Source organism: Lactuca serriola, chromosome 8 (assembly GCF_051521515.1).
Source record: "Lactuca serriola cultivar US96UC23 chromosome 8, Lser_US96UC23_V15, whole genome shotgun sequence".
Classification (NCBI taxonomy): Eukaryota; Viridiplantae; Streptophyta; class Magnoliopsida; order Asterales; family Asteraceae; genus Lactuca; species Lactuca serriola.
Genome location: NC_136415.1, coordinates 116,909,349 through 116,920,975, shown reverse-complemented (window position 1 = coordinate 116,920,975; position 11,627 = coordinate 116,909,349). Strand labels below are relative to the sequence as shown.

The 11,627-nt window shown below is 39.3% G+C and overlaps 1 long non-coding RNA gene across 1 annotated transcript; it reads right to left on the bottom strand.

Moving 5' to 3' along the window:
* Positions 1-9,300: 9,300 nt before the first annotated feature.
* Positions 9,301-11,406, bottom strand: LOC145069930 (uncharacterized). The gene is made up of 3 exons (XR_013689737.1): positions 10,968-11,406; positions 10,654-10,837; positions 9,301-10,163 (listed from the first exon to the last, which is right to left on the bottom strand). It is a non-coding gene; the product is annotated as an uncharacterized LOC145069930 (long non-coding RNA).
* Between the last annotated feature and the right edge of the window lie 221 nt (positions 11,407-11,627).

Genomic DNA, 11,627 nt, shown 5'->3' with positions numbered 1-11,627 from the left:
CATATGTCTAGGATTAATGAACATGAAACTAGAATTAATAAGAAAAATAGGTAAATTCATGTGTGAGCTTGTTTGATGAACATCAGCAAGAGGTTAATTGAAGGGCCAATTTAATTAACCATTACAAGTCTTATTTAACCCGAATCAATAACTATAAAATCCGTTAATTTAGACAACTGGCCACTGCTTGAGTTAATTTGTTTCCTAAGGATTAGTAATAACGAACGTGAAACTAATCATCTTAGTCGGTAGCCAATGAAGAATTAATCTGATACATTGAAATCATCCATGGGAACAAATGAGTCGAACATAAACAGAAGTCCTCTTTATTATTGAATTTAGTTGATTTTTATTTGCTTAGCTCTTAGTTTCTTAGTTTAAGTTTTAGTTAATTGTTTAAGTTTCTAGTCTTGCAAAACTAGAGAAACCCCCTTTCTATTACTAGTTTTATTTAGATAATATTAGCATTTCTTTTAATTGTTTACCGTTCCCTGTGTTCGATACCCTACTTACCTGAACTAAACTGCTAATTGATAGGTACACTGCCTTTCGTGTGTTCGTCTTTGTGTTTAAGTTAGTAGGATTAAAACTAGTTCGTTTCACACACATCAAGTTTTTGGCGCCGTTGCTAGGGACGGTTCAAATATTTAATTTTATTTGCTAATTGTTATCGTTTTTATTTTATTGATTAATTTTTTTTATAGTTTAATTTTTATTTATTATGTATTTTCCAAATCTTGTTGCTTTTGATGCTTTTCTTGAGGATGTAGTACAGGAAATTGAGCAAGAGGATGAGGAGTATGACTTAGATGAAGATTTGAAGAAATTTGGAAGATGGTTAGATAATATCTTGCCCAACACAGAAGGGACATCTGAGTTACAAGATGAAGAATTTAATCCAGAAAGAGACTTGGAGGAGTTGGAAAGATTGCTAGCAGAGAGGTCAGACGAAGAACAAGAACAAGCTGAATTGCAGGAACCAAGCTGTAGTTTGACCATTACCACGACATGGCCCCCTGTATTTTCAATTTGTGTTTCGAAGCATGGGGTGACGATTCCAACTTTGGAGAAAGTTCTGAAGCGCAGTCCATTTCTGATTAGTATCCAACCAGTTCCAACCCTTGTCAAGATTGTTGGGTTTCATGAATTCAAGCTTGTTTGGCCAATTTTTGAATCAAAGAGCCAGATTTTACAATTTGGTCCAAAGAAAATATTTAATGCAACGGATGGATTAGCATTGATTTTATTGGAAGTTTATTAAGTTGAGAGTCCAGCTAAAGACTCGCACAAAAAGAAGCGCTTGCGGGAGGCAACCCGTCATTAGAGTTTGCTTTTCTTTTTCTTTTTAAACTTCTAGTTTATTAGGGTAATTTAGGAATTTAATTTTGATGTTTATTTTCCTATTTCTATTACTTGTGTGTTGTTTTGATCTTTTCAGTTTGAAGCTTAGGATTGCATGTGAGGGTCTAGAGTCAAGGCTAACGAAGTGAGAAATCGAGTCTAGGCGAGAGAGGAAATGAAGTTTTGAGTCAAGTTATGAGTCCAACTGATAGAAGGATTATAGAGTGTTTATTCCCTGAAGAAAAATGAGGGAAATTATTGGTTTATATAACCCCCATACATCAGAGACGAACTTGGGCAAAATAATTTTTTTTTGTCACACAGCGGTATACTCGCCGAGTCCATGTGAAAATTCACGATTCTTCTGCCATTTAAGCTTCAACTCGGCGAGTCTACATACTTACTCAACGAGTCGCTCATTCTTCTTACTTTTCAGCTGAAGATTTGATGACATTTGATATGGGCATTGGTTCTATTCTTTGAAGATCATTTTCCGAGCATTTCCAAGAGTTTTTCCCTTATATTTGGAGCTTTTATAAAGACTGTACCACACGAGATTTTGACACCCAAGACATGGATAAGCTGTTCCCATGTCTAAAGTCAATTGAAGATGGAGCTTAAAGACGAAATATCAACTTCGCACTACTATCCCAGGGGAGTTTGTTCCAATTCTCTCTTTATTTTATTGTTCTTTATCATGCATAATATGCAATGGGGACATTGCATAAATTAAGTGTGGGGTAGGGGGTTGGTTAAATTATTTAAAATTTTAGTTAAATTTCGAAAATCTTGAAATTTTAGTTAATTTTGAAACTTTTGCATTAAAATTGCTAGAGCTAATTTAGAAAATTTTGGTAAAGCAATTAGGGATCATGCTAGTATTATATTTGATGTTTCTATGAAAACCCAAATGTTTAGTTGAGCATATATACGTTCTAGTGCATTTGTGGCTTCCTTATTCTAGTGAAATCACGGGATAAAAGCACGACCTCGCTTAGTTTGAGGGATGCAGTATGTTTAGCATCGTGTACCAGAAATGTATCCAGGAAAATTATTATCGTTAACCAATAAAGGTTGAAGTTGAGCGCCCCTGCTTAAACATGTAGGGTTTTGAGTGAAAAAAAAGTGAGGTACATGTAAAAAAAAGAGAATTACAAGAAAATTTTGAAGAATTTTTGGAGCATCAAAGTTAAGTATGAAATTAGAAGATCGAAAATTCTGAAGAAATTCAAAAATTGAAGATACCAAAAATCAAACAATAAGGTGGTGAATTCTAAGAAATCAAAGATCAAATTATCAAGGAAATGAAGAATTCAAAAAAAAGCTCCAATGTGGTATCATAAATTGTAATTGTCTAGATTATGTATGCTTGGGTTGCTCAACCAAAAATACCTTGAGGTTAAGAGGTTTTCTGAGGATGGATTCGGAGGGATGCATAAAATGAGCATTGTTCGAAAAAAGTGGGCGAATGTTTATGAGGATTGTGAGTATTTGGAGTATGGGAGGTTATTAGGAAAATTTTAGACACAAATGCATGCGTTGCGGTCTTGGCATAATGGCTGGGTTCGATTGGAGTTGTCTTATGTGATTCTAATGTGTTAAAATTCAGTTTTGCTTGGGGGCAAGCAAAAGTCAAGTGTGGGGTATTTTGATATGGGTTTATTTAGTTATAAAATTCATGCATTATCTTAATACTTTATGTTGATTTTATCTCATTTAATGAACAAAAGGTGCTTAATTAGTTTATAATTTCATTTTGCAGCAACAATGACATGCTCGGATGGAAAAGGAAGCGGAACTAGCGATTGGAAGCTTGGATCTTGGATTTTGAAGAAAGAAGGATGTTGCTGGACAGCTTGACCCCTCGTCAGTGTTTTGGTCATATCTCATGAAACGTAACTCCGATTGATGAGATTCAAAATATTCTGAAAACTAGACACAATTTCGGACGACTTTCATGTTTTGAGAAAATGCTGATTCCAAATGGACTCGGCGAGTAGGCCATCACCTCGCCGAGTTGGTCAGAAGTTTTGCGATTCTTGACTTTGCCTTGCCGTACACGGGATTTTAAGTGATGGACTCGGCGAGTAGGTCACTGGACTCGCCGAGTATCCCCTGTTTTCATAATATATATAGAAACGCTTCTAATTCGAACCCTAACGAATGAGGGAAGTTTAGGACGATTTTTGGAGGCCAGAAGGGTTCTTAGAAGCTGTGGTTTTCAAGATTTCAACCTAGATATCAACTTGGAAGAAGATCAAAGACAATAACACACTACTTTTATCTTAATCTTTTGCATAAACCATGTTTCAATCATTAGATTATGTTTTTAGTTTGTTATTTGTTGTAGATATGAGCTAAAAACTCATAACTTCTGTTTAGAATAGATGATTTTGTGATTATGGTTTGATTTATGGTAGGATTGATTTAATATTGGTGATTTTGTTGATTCTAGCTTGTTAAAGAACCTTATGTGTGAATGATAACTATTTTTCTGTTAGTAGGAAGATAATTGAGCTGCATGAACATCTCTTAGTTGTTAACCTCATATGTTTATGTGACCACTTTATCATATGTCTAGGATTAATGAACATGAAACTAGAATTAAAAAGAAAAATAGGTAAATTCATGTGTGAGCTTGTTTGATGAACATCAGCAAGAGGTTAATTGAAGGGCCAATTTAATTAACCATTAAAAGTCTTATTTAACCCGAATCAATAACTAGAAAATCCGTTAATTTAGACAACTGGCCACTGCTTGAGTTAATTTGTTTCCTAAGGATTAGTAATAACGAACGTGAAACTAATCATCTTAGTCGGTAGCCAATGAAGAATTAATCTGATACATTGAAATCATCCATTAGAACAAATGAGTCGAACCTAAACATAAGTCCTCTTTATTGTTGAATTTAGTTGATTTTTATTTGCTTAGCTCTTAGTTTCTTAGTTTAAGTTTTAGTTAATTGTTTAAGTTTCTAGTCTTGCAAAACTAGAGAAACCCCCTTTCTATTACTTGTTTTATTTAGATAATATTAGCATTTCTTTTAATTGTTTACCGTTCCCTGTGTTCGATACCCTACTTACCTGAACTAAACTGCTAATTGATAGGTACACTGCCTTTTGTGTGTTCGTCTTTGTGTTTAAGTTAGTAGGATTAAAACTAGTTCGTTTCACACACATCAGAGGTCAAAGGATAAACTGAGCCTTACCTGCCCTTACTGGTTTGGAGGACATACGGGATTCATCGAGTCCCATGAAATTGTCAGAGGATGACGTATCCACTGGAAGGCGCATCCCCATCCCCACCAGGTTCATGGTGTCGCGTAGAACTGGTGCTGACAGAATGATCTCGTTCTCACTAAACTATCCCTACAGCTTTCTCTCAAGTAACGATCCAGTGAGAGTTCTGAATGATGCCATAGACTAGTGATTACATCCCTTCTACATTTGATGATAAAACCAATCGAACAGGTCAGAAATGATGACCTTATACCTAAAATCAACACCTCGCATGGAGCCCCTCATTGCTATTTCTCACTCTCTATATGGTTGTTTTTGGCAGGAGTTGAGACCGACGGTGAAACATGGCAATGGTAGCTTCACCCTTCCTCATACGATTTCTTTGTGCGGCTCACTTCCTAAACCTAGCTCTCATTACAATAATATATATAAGAATTTTTGGTTAAACATCCAATTGCCTTCAAGGAGACGTGCTTCTCGCACGATAGAAAAAGAGAAGGATGTACCAAATCCTGTCGGGTAGCAGGGGAGGAAGAAAACGCAGAACCACAATCTGGCAGTTATGGTCCCTAGGGTTTAGCCTTATGACAAAATCTATCCTGGATGGAAATAACTCCTTAAAACTAATTTCTTCATAATTACAATTTAAACCCTCTACTTATATGCTTAACTTGTACTTACTAATTATTTTTTTACTTTTTTACTATCATTGTTAAATATCAAAATCTATTAAGTTTGTATGTTAACATTTAATATTTATTTCACTTAGCTTTCTAATACCATATAATTCGCTAAACCCCATTTTTATAAAAAGGTATTGATAATAAATAATTAAATATGACGGTAAAATAGGGCATTACAATTCTCCCCCCACTTAAATTAGATTTCATCCTCGGAATCATTCCTTACTATTTTTTATATGCCAGACAACTTCTAGTAACATGATCACCGTCTTGGGCTCACCCTAGCCTTCCCAGGGTAGCTGTGACCAATCTTCGTAAAGCCATAATATCCTCATATGTACGAATTCTTCGCAACAGGTTCACATCTACTTCATCTGAATCTACTATCTCGAGATGGTCTGATTCCCCGACATACCACTTATACTAAATCATTATCATTGAATCCAGTCCGTTCATCCATCAACATGCTACTCAACTTATGATAGCTTTAGGTTATCACTATAAAACAGGTTCACAGACCTAATTATCTCTGCAGATCACTTGTACCTGGCCAAGGCTTAGATACTCCTGTTGTGAGTGACTTGTCACTCCCTAATAAACCAGCTATTCCATGAGTACTTGCAACCTGAAACACAAATACTAATACTGCCCAAACACTAAAACTGCCCGAATACTGAACTGCTTGAAGCAGTATACGCTGCTACATAGCTGCTTACCAAAGGCTACCGAGACCTCCTGGGTCTCAATTCGCTTGCCAATCCTATGAAATACTGGGTTTACACCTGGCTGCGGAGCCAAATGACTCACTACTTAGTCGCCTCACACGACTTCTAAACGAAATCCTTCTCTGGAACTAGTTGCCACTAGTTATAATGACATTGTGACTCTACTACTTTCTGATATAACCGATCGGGTCCATACGTCGAATCCTGTCATCTTCAAATCCAAGGCTGAAAGTGATTGCTACCTGACCAATGGTAGCCTTATCTTGCATGTCCTGAAGCAGTCCGTTGCTTCTCTGATCTCACAACTGTAGTGGCGCTCCTACAGTCCTATCACTGGCCCAACCAGATATAATCCATCTGGGTAATTCCGAAATCCAATCCGTGGGTTTCCTTATCCTTACTGCTACACCCAAGCTGGTGGGTACTACTGTTCCTTCTGCGTCCTAACAGCGCGCTCACACTATCTACTAACCTAGTGAATGCTGCAGCTACACTCACAGTCTCACAACACTTTATCATTATCTGACCGCTAGTAAATGCTACAGCTACCCCCGCAGTCTTACAACACTTTCCATACTATCTGACTACTATTGAATGCTACGGCTACCCCCGTAGTCTTACAACACTTTCCATACCATCTTACTACTAGTGAATGTTACGGCTACCCTCGTAGTCTTACAACACTTTCCATACCATCTGACTACTAGTGAATGCTACGGCTACCCCCGTAGTCTTACAACACTTTCCATACCAGGTCGGGCACGCACTCGACCTAACACATCATTGAACTAGAGTCCTAACCGAAACTCTGACATGGTTCCCGAAACCTGCTGTCATGTGACCCCACTGTATCAGTACCGTACCCATGCCCGTGATCAAAGCGTCACAGTAAACCATGAAATCATCCACACCCTCTTGCAGGGTGAGAATCAGTGCCTCGCACAACTGCTGTCTGAGATTATTGAAGGCTGCCTGCTATTCAGGCCCTCAACGAAAAGCCACCGACTTCTTGGTCAGTCGGGTCAAAGGAACCGCAATCTCGGAGAAGACCCATGTAAATCTCCGGTAGTAACCTGCTAGACCCAAGAAACTCCGAATCTCAGATGGAGACCTCGGAATCTCCCACTGCATCACGACCTCTATCTTGGTCGGATCAACTAGAATCCCTTCTGGTTGACAAGGTGCCCAAGAGATTGCACCCCGCGCAACCAGAACTCACATTTGGAGAACTTTATAAAAAGTCTATCCCCCACTTAAATTCGACTAAGTCTTCACCGTACGCAAAATTTGGAGGATTTTCAATCCTTCTCGCTTTCTAATATCCCACTGATGACAACCTGTGCCTGCCAATGATAGTGTTTAATCACCGATTAAACCTTAAGATCTCACATCCTCGAAAATCTCGATGAGTACTCTTGACATCTGATCCAGTCTGACACCTCGATCCATCTATCATGTTGTCAATTGAAGGTCTCAATCTTCACTCTGGTTGACGAATCCTCGTTCTCATTTCCAATCTTGCAATACCACTGAACTCTAACCGAACACAGCCCATGCGGAAATACAATTCTCCTGAACATGCGATGACCAGCCACTTATGCATCTAACACCCACGACTGACACTACCCTTTTCATGTCACCAGCTCTGTCCTAGAAACGGTAGTGCCTTGAACTCCAAAGTTCATCCATAGACAATTACTGACCATACTTGAATAATGATAGAACCCCTGAACGCTGACTTCACTGTAGAACTATCACTCTAACCCTAACAGAGGATCTTCTAAACAATACTCCTGCACAGATCTCGACAAAGATCAGGAATGATAATGGTACACGCGGAACCCGCTCCGCAAGATGCATCCCTCTGTGGGTTCGTCAAGGACCTTTCGGCATGAAGGATGGCACATATGATTCTTGATAACTCAAACAATAGCAGGAAACCGACCCGAGATCTATCTTATCCAAACTCACTCATAACTCCAACGTGATACGTATCCCCAACATCCATCTAGTAGCAATGGAAGATGACATACCCACAACATCTGGAGGAATACTAATCACCTTCTGCTGACATGATCAACCTTGCTACCCTGAAGTAGCCTAAACCCTTGGAGTGACAAACTCCCTTGTGCACTGTCCTGTACGTGCTGCACTGACTCCGGCCCTGCTGGCCTTTCACCTGATGATCAGAAATCATGGGTCTCTTCCCGGGACCCTTACTATACGCACCTAGCACAAACCTCTCTTCTCAAAGTGCTCCAAATCGATCTCGCATCTGCAACTTCATGGAAATCATACCCCTCGGGGTCTGACACCCTGCCACACTCACTAACTCACTTGCCATTGGCTAAGATGCAGCGACTGGAACATCCTCTGTCCCCAAACTGGGTCACAAAGTCTTCCATGAAGCTTCTCAGATTCTCCAAGACTCTCACTGATTCGAGTATGGATCATGTGCTTTCAATAGTACGGGCCCAATACTACCTTCCACACTTATCCATACTTTCCTCAACAATCCTCCCGAATCCTCCGAGTCACTTCCTCAACTGGTACACCCAATTCTAACTGAGCCTCACTACTAACTCACTGAAATATATCCTAGGCTTCCCTAGGTTCCCGAATTCACCCAGTCCTCAGCTGCTGAAAGATTCCCAGTAATGTCAACTAGCTACCTCATGAATACAACCACATGCAACAAAGATCAAATAATCCTTCAAGTAACACACTCATCCCTATAACGGTTAGACTCAAACGAGAGCTGCGCAATAGGGTCAAATCTATCACTCTGAGATTATCCATCCTGTGCCACATGTGACTTAGCATATTCACTTAATAGCTAACTCACATTACTAAGAGTCCCACAAAGCACAAAGCAAGCAACATTCAGACAATGGAAAATCTAACCATCATATTCCAATCAAATCATTCTATCCTCTAATCAGGAATTTGTACATGCAATCAAAGGCTCATACAATCAGGCATAACCTAAACATGCTATCCTATCACTAACTGATCAGTACTAGCATGCAAGTCTACAAGCACATATAATAGGCATATAAGGCATCCTCCTAGATCCTTAGCCCTAATCTAGCATGTAGTTCTCATAATCATATCAGAGCATAACATATCATAACATGTATGGGTATCTTGGGGAAAACTTACTTGAGCTTGACTGATTGCACGCATCACACACCTTGTTCTTTTCAAACTTCTGTTCTCTTTTCAAACTTCTTTTTATAAAATGATTTTACTTTTTGAAAATTTCCATACCAAGTCCTTAGTTTGAGTTCAGAACATCCGAGAGCGAGCCCGAATCCCTCAAACCAAGGCTCTGATACCAACTTGTAACATCCCAAAAATACAGGTCAAAATTTTCATTTTTAAATACGTCATTATAAAACCAACAGTGTAATAAAACATTTGTAATTTCATGTCATGTCAAAACCAAAGTAGAAATAATTAAACATGTTATCATAAAACAATATCAAAGTGTAATCCCAAAGATCTCATTTGCGGAAAACCATAGTGTGATGCGCTGCGATCAAGCCGACTCCTTTCCTTTAGACATGAAGTACCTGAAACCAAAACTGAAAATCGTAAGCACGGAGCTTAGTGAGTTCCCCCATCATACCACATACCATGATCACATAACATACATATATTGTCAGGCATATCTGGGTGCCTAACCTACCCCTTCGGTCCTCTCGATCGGATACTGGCTAGCATATCTGGGTGCTGGCCTCCCCTTCGGTCCTCTCAACCGGATACTGGCTAGCATATCTGGGTGCTGGCCTACTCTTCGGTCCTGTCGACCGGTAACCGGGGACTATTTCACCCCCTACTACTACCACATAATATCATATCATATCATAATCTGGCTAGCATGGTTGGGTACTAGACTTACCCTTTCGGTCCTATGGACCGGTAACCGGGGACTATTTCACCCCTACTACTACTACTATCACATAACATCATAGCATACTAGCACATAAACATATTAAGTAGTAGCAAACCTAGATGAATATCACAAAGACAATCATCTAACATACGACTCCTACTGGTGGGCTGGCATTGTGGTCGTAGACCCACTACTACTGGAAGGTAACTCACCTGAAGTAGAAATCACCGAATAACCACTGAACTGATTGAGATGGACTGTCCAGCTCCTTAAACACCTACAACCCAAATCCATATTTTATACTTAACTTATGCTTCAAAAATATTCCTTAATATCACTTAGTATCATACTTATTTGCATTATTAATAAATAACGCCTTGATCGATTTACCCTTCCAAATCCCATCAAATATTCCCGTGTGCATTTAGTTCATATGACCATTAGCTAATAAATAGTTAAATAATTTATCGATCCAATTTAGATATAATATGAGCCCACATACTTTTACTAGAGCTTAATTCAAGTCTCATCTATAAATGTGTTTCATTTAATCATCTATTCAATCCATATATTTCAAATTATCATTCCATTAAATTACAAATAAATTTCACAGCCATAGATTATAATCCCAGTTAGATTAATTATGTTCTTCAATAAGCCCAATTCGCATAGTCAATTACATGCCACCAGCCCATGATACGCATCAACCCATTAGCCCATGATACTCATCAACCCATTAAAGCCCAACATGAGTTCAATTAGCGTACCTAGCTTCCAGGCGGCGCACCAGAGAAATCCTTCGACGGTGGTTGGATTCTTCGCTCACCAGGAAATGCAACTCCACAACCAAATTATGAGTTCTACAAACCCATGCTCCGAAAGATGTCGATTTCCAAGCCTTCATTTTGGCCATTGGAGACTAGTACCTCGTCTTCTTCCTTACTGTTGCTGCTGGATATCCCAAAACAGTCGTCGGAAAAGCATTACGCCAAGAAAAGGGAATCAAAACTCATCAATTAGTCTCTCTCTAATTGAAGTCACCGGTGAGGGATAAGAGGTCAAAGGATAAACTGAGCCTTACCTGCCCTTACTGGTCTGGAGGACATACGGGATTCATCGAGTCCCATGAAATTGTCGGAGGATGACGTATCCATTGGAAGGCGCATCCCCATCCCCACCAGGTTCATGGTGTCACGTAGAACTGGTGCTGACAGAATGATCTTGTTCTCACTAAACTATCCCCACGACTTTCTCTCAAGTAACGATCTAGTGAGAGTTCTGAACGATGCCATAGACTAGTGATTACATCCCTTCTACACTTGATGATAAAACCAATCGAACAGGTTAGAAATGATGACCTTATACCTGAAATCAACACCTCGCATGGAGCCCCTCGTTGCTATTTCTCACTCTCTCTATGGTTGTTTTCGGCAAGAGATGAGGCCGACGGTGAAACATGGCAATAGCAACTTCACCCTTCCTCATACGATTTCTTTGTGCGGCTCACTTCCTAACCCTAGTTCTCATTACAATAATATATATAAGAATTCTTGGTTAAACATCCAATTGCCTTCAAGGAGACGTACTTTTCGCACGATAGAAAAAGAGAAGGATGTACCAGATCCTATCGGGTAGCAGGGGAGGAAGAAAACGCAGAACCACAATCTGGCAGTTATTGGTCCCTAGGGTTTAGCCTTATGACAAAATCTACCCTGGATGGAAATAACTCCTTAAAACTAAT